Here is a 6,290-nt window from a genome sequence, read left to right on the forward strand (position 1 = left end):
GAGTGTTCGGTTTTTCCTTTCAGCTACTCCATTCGACTCAGGTGAAGAAGGTGCAGTAGTTTCATGAATGATGCCATTAAGTTTGCAGAATTCTCCTATAGGTATCACATACTCACCGCCTCGGTCGACCTAAGAGTTTTAATAGTAACACCTCTTTGGTTTTCTACTTCAAGTTTATATAATTGAAAGCGTCTAAGGCTTCATCTTTACTTCTAAGAAGATAAACCTGACAGTATCTTGAGTGATCATCTATAAAAGTGATGTACCATTTTTTACCTCCTCTAGTTGGTGTTGATTTCAAATCTCCCAAATCGAGTGGATTATTCTAGGGGAGTTGTACTACGTTCAACCTTTTGTTGAAGGGTTTTCTTGCATATTTAGATTCAACACAAATTTCACATTTATGACCTCTGTCAAGTTTATTTTAGGAATGCATCCTAATTTAGCAAGTCTTTCAATGGATTTGAAATTAACATGTCCTAGTCTATCATGCCAAACATGTGAGGAGTCACAAACATAAGCAGAAGAAGATGCATTGTCATTCAAGTTCAAAGAAAGTACACTAAGCTTAATCATGTTTTCAGTGACATATCCTTTTCCTACGAAATCACCACCTTTAGAGATTACAACTTGTTAGACTCAGCTACAAATTTAAAACCTTTCCCAAGTAAGATGGTTTCTGAGATAAGATTCTTGCATATGTCCGGGACGTGATACACGTCATTCAATGCGAGAGTTTTTCCTGAAGTGAGCTTCAATTCAACCTGCCTTTTCCTACCACTTTAGAGGTAGAAGAGTTCCCATAAACAATTTTCATCGTCTCCTACTTTTTATAGGAGGAGAAAGCATTTCTGAACTTACAGACATGCCTAGTGGCTCCAGAATCAAGCCACCAGTCTCTCACATTGGTCACATTAGAGACAAGGTTGACTTCAGACACCATGCCAGTAAAATATCCAGAATCATCTACTACGTTTGCCTTATTTTTCTGTTTAGGATCATTTTTGGTCTTTTTAGGTGCCCTACAGTCTTTGGCCATATGACCAGTTTTCCCACAGTTATAGCAGTCGCCTTTGATGGTGTTTTTGGAGACACCACCCTTTGGCTTAAGATGGTTACCTTTGGAGTTACGTTGTGTTACGTTTACCATTTTTGCTGGATTCTCCGTGCCTTTTCTTTGACGCAGCATTATCGTCCAGGACATGAGCTTTGTTGACATGTCTTTGCTCAGCATCAGGCTTTGTCCTTGCAGCACAGAAGTTCCTCCACCTGGATCTTTTTCCCCAGCTCCACCATGGTGATTTCGCGATTCTTGTGTCGCAGCCTCCTCTTGTACTCGTTCCATGAGGGTGGTAGCTTTTCAATACTGCAGATACTTGTAGAGATTCATCAATATGCATTCCTTCAGCAAGAATTTCGTTGATGAGTAGCTGGAGTTCGACGAATTGTTCTACAACAGGCTTTTCATCAGTCATCTTATATTCCAGGAACCTAGCTACCAAGAACTTCTTGCTTCCAGCAGCCTCTGCAAGATATTTTTCTTCTAGGGCTTCCCATAAATCAAAAGCAGTAAAATTCTCTTTTGCATTATAAAAGTCGTACAAGGAGTCATCCAGACAGTTAAGAATGTGGTTTTTGCACATGTAATTCTTCCTAGTCCACCTATCCAGTCTATCTTCATAGCCACGGTCATGAAGCCTTCTTGAGGGTCTTTCTAAGGCAACTTCATCTAGCCTTTGGTCTTTTAAGAAGAATAACATTTTGGACTGCCATCGTTTAAAGTCTTTGCCACTAAACTTTGGGGGTTTATCTGCAGTACTCTTTCCCATGTTGTTATAAAAAATATAGTAAAGAGGATATTGCCTTTAGATTGTTGGACATAGAACAATAATGTAACTGAGAAGAAGATACTTAGCTCAAACCGATGTTGCTGGAGATGCACAGAAAATGTAGAGGCACGTATACGATACGCTGTCCTAAAGGCAATATCGCCTGCTACTCCGCTGAGATGCTATAGCAGTTGGCGAGTCACCTCCAGGATACAACTACTGATAGTACCCCTCAATGTAGCATACAAAGAGAGTACCCTTAGAACTTGGCAGTGTTAGCAAAAGCTAAAAACAGAGAAACTAGAAAAAAAAAACTTATTTTCTGAAAGCAGAGGGAGAGCAGAAGAAGAGATGTTTCTCTGTTGTATATCAAAAGAGCTCAAGACTCCTCCCTTAAATAGTGTTTAAGACGTTACAAACGAGAGGAAAAATGCATGCAACAAAACCATGCGTATGACAGACAAAGAAGAAGATTCTTCTACATGTGTGTAAAACACGTACCAAAAGTTTTAGCAAAAAGATAGGATCTAATGAACCCACACCCGCGGCGTGCGTGCTTCTGTGTGAATCACCGCGCGTACGGGAAAGGCAACCTTGCCCTAGTCTAGGCCTTCCCCTCACACAAAAGTCTAATGACCCAAGGGCCATGCCCTTTTAGCCAATTCTATGGTATTTAAGTCTAAAACTCTTTAGATTTAGTCTATGTGGGACTATTGTTTTATCTATTCAAATGAAAAAACAAGTAGTGGGGAATAGGTCTAGAGATCAAAACATAGTCCAGGCAAATTTGGTATAACAAAGCCGTTTTTTCTAACAGAAGAGACTACAGCTTACAATCAGAAACCCCACATCAACGGCTTTTACACCGGTTTTGAAAAGAACCTCATCGATAGATCCATATATTACTGTTTGTAGCTCTTCCCTTGCATCTGCCATGCATGGATTAAATGGCACTTGCCATATGGCCTCCGGCAAGTATGTCAATGCCCCAACCCTGATTTTTCTAAAATGCTCTTTTGAAATTCCAAGCTCTCTTCTGAGAAAACACCCACTGCTTGCTCCATGAAGATATCATGGCTGACCCGTAATGAATCAACAGGTTTATAACAAGCAAAATCTAATAGAAAAACCTTGCAAGGACGAGAAGTAAAGTATGCTTTTGCTAATGAACCCAACAAAAATGTTGAACAAATTAGACTCAGTATTAGGGTTATGAGATTGAAATATGTAATATCCTCCATTGCAAAACAAAGAGCTGCTTTCTGATAGATCCACCCACATATAATGCCTTCGTTGTTGTGTTTTTATCCTTTTTTTAGTGTGATGAAAGTAACGAAGCATAGTAGTAGCTTAGGGCTTCATTCATTAATATACAACAAGGATGAAACAAAAAACAGTGTTTTTTTCTTTTCTCATCTTATTCCTTTTCTTTCTTTTCAGAGTACTGTAGAAGTACTGAGCAGATATTTATTATAGGAACTCAGTAACTTGTCTCAATCAACTAAAGATTTGAAAAGGACCATGTATAATTAACATGAGGATTTTGATAATTTTGAAGTGCAGGGGTTTTTGAGCTCGTTGTAGCTAGCTCCGGGAAGTACGAACAAATACAATTATAGCTCTTCAACAAATTCTCATATGCCGGTCAGCTAACTACTACAATCGAACATGTGATCATCAAAGACAAAGGGATTGAAATTCTAAACCTCCATGTTTTGGTTGAATTACCTTATTATTAAGGAAAGTGGTAATACTTTCCAAGACCGTAGTGGTCAGTCTATGGAAAGTATTGTCCATATCAGTCACGAACTTGAGACTGATAAGGTAAGTGGTATATATTAGGAAAGGATTGTTTATGTAAGTCATGATTGTGAGACTTATAAGGAAAGTCTCAAATCAGTGTCTTAGGTAAGTTTTGAAAACCGTAATGTATAAATATCTATGAAAGTATCATGAATAAAATTAAGAAAAGAATTACCAAAGTTTTAACATGGCATCACGAGCCAGTTGATTGAAAAAAAAAAAAAAAAAAAAAAGAAGAATGGGTGGTGATGGAGAATCAAGCAAAGACAAGAATATAGAATATGATACGCAAAAGAAGAATCCAGTATATCATCTAGGATCAAGTGATGGTCCAGGTATAATTATCACACCGGTTGTTCTAAAAGGACATAACTATGATGAATGGGCTAGAGCCATAAGAAGATCATTAATAGCTAAGAGGAAGTTTGGTTTCATTGATGGAACAATCAAAGAACCGAAAGAAAATGAACAGTTGGAAGAATGGGTGGCAATTCAGGCGATGCTTGTTTCTTGGATCAGCAACACATTGGAGCCGTCACTTAGATCCAGTTTGGGAGACTTTGATGATGCCAACTTGTTATGGAACCACTTGAAGAGACGGTTTTGTGTTGTAAGTGGAACACGGACATGCCAGCTGAAGACATCTTTAAGTGAATGTAAACAAAAGCAAACAGAAAGTGTGGTTGCTTATTTTGGAAGATTGAATAAGATATGGGATGAGATGATCACATATATGAAGGTACCAACGTGTAAGTGTGGCAAGTGCGAATGTGATATTGCAACACAGGTTAGTACTTTGAGAGAAGAAGATTTATTACATTATTTCTTAATTGGACTAGATGCTGTCTATGGTTCCTTGCGTGAACAATTGTTGGCAAGAGATCCACTGCCTTCAATAGATGTAGCATATCAAACAATGATAAACTCGGAACGTCTTAGGAAAGGAGATGTAGCCGCCACACCGGAAGTTCATGACAATGTGATGGCGTTCAAGGTACAATCGATCAACGTCCTCTCAATAACACTTATGATCCAAATAAATATTGCAAGCACTGTAGCAGACAAGGACACTCGGATGAAGGTTGTTTTCAGCTTATTGGATACCCTGAATGGTGGGGAGATAAACCGAGAAGTGGAAGAGGATATGGTAGAGGTGGAAGAACTGGTGGTAGAGGACGTGGTGGTTTTGCGAATGGAAGAGGAGGTAGAGGACAAGGAACGGGAAATCAGGTTCGAGCACATAATCTAAATATATCAGAGACAAAGCAGTCAAATAACACATATTCCTCAGACGGCTCAGATTTGATGGGAGTAACCGCAACACAGCTCAGACAGGTGCTTGAGTTTTTGAATGCAAAGAAAAATACGTCCCAACTGCAAGGTAAGCAAACTAAACCGAATTGGATTATTGACACGGGAGCTACAAATCATGCCACGTGTAGAAGAGATGACATGATTGATGTGAAAGATATTGTGAAGTGTACTGTTGGACTCCCAGATGGGAAATATGCACAATCTGAGAAAATAGGGACTATTATTCTGCAGGGCGGTTTGAGACTTGATAATGTGCTTTATGTGCCTCAAATAACCTGTAACCTAATTTCTGTCACACAACTTATTGATGAATTAGTATGTACGGTACAATGTACTAATAGTTTATGTCTTATACAGGACCGGTTGGCGAGGAAGGTGATTGGAATGGGTGAACGACAAGGTGGACTATACATTTTCTGTGGTGTGCCTCAAGTTGAAGTTATGGCAGTCAGTGGAGCATCATACGAGCTGTGGCATCGACGAATGGGACATCCATCAGAAAAAGTATTGCAAAGGTTGCCGGGTGTGAGTAGATTGAAGAAGCATAATGAAGTTTGTGATATTTGCCCAAGAGCGAAACAACATAGAAGTAGTTTTGCTAGTAGTCTAAGTAAAGCCAGTTGTATTTTTGAATTGATTCATATAGATCTATGGGGTCCTTATAGGGCTACATCGTCTTGTGGAGCACAGTATTTTTTAACAATAGTAGATGATTTTTCAAGAGGTGTGTGGATTCATTTGCTTCAAAATAAAACTGCAGTTGAACGAACGTTTCTTGATTTCATAGCTCTTGTGAAACGACAATTTGATAAAGATATCAAAATTGTTAGAAGTGATAATGGTACTGAGTTTAATTCATTGCGTGGATATTTTAAGACTAATGGGATAGTGTTTGAAACATCGTGTGTAGGCACTCCGCAACAAAATGGAAGAGTGGAGAGAAAGCATCAACATATATTGAATGTGGCAAGGGCTTTGAGATTTCAAGCCAACTTGCCAATACGGTTTTGGGGAGAATGCGCATTGACAGCTGCGTATTTGATTAATCGTACTCCTACACCTATTCTGGAAAATAAAACGCCGTATGAAATATTGTTTGGAAAGCAACCTCCGTATAATCAATTGAAAGTGTTTGGATGCCTGTGTTATGTGCATGATCAAAATAACAAAGGGGATAAATTTGCAAGTAGAGGAAGGCGGTGTGTTTTTCTTGGATATCCATTTGGTAAAAAGGCATGGCAAGTATATGACTTGGATGAAAGAAAATTCTTAGTGTCAAGAGATGTCCAGTTTTATGAGAATAGTTTCCCATATAAGAATGCAACGTCTGTGGTGCAGCAGTCA

Source organism: Papaver somniferum, unplaced genomic scaffold (assembly GCF_003573695.1).
Source record: "Papaver somniferum cultivar HN1 unplaced genomic scaffold, ASM357369v1 unplaced-scaffold_41, whole genome shotgun sequence".
In the NCBI taxonomy this organism is placed as follows: Eukaryota; Viridiplantae; Streptophyta; class Magnoliopsida; order Ranunculales; family Papaveraceae; genus Papaver; species Papaver somniferum.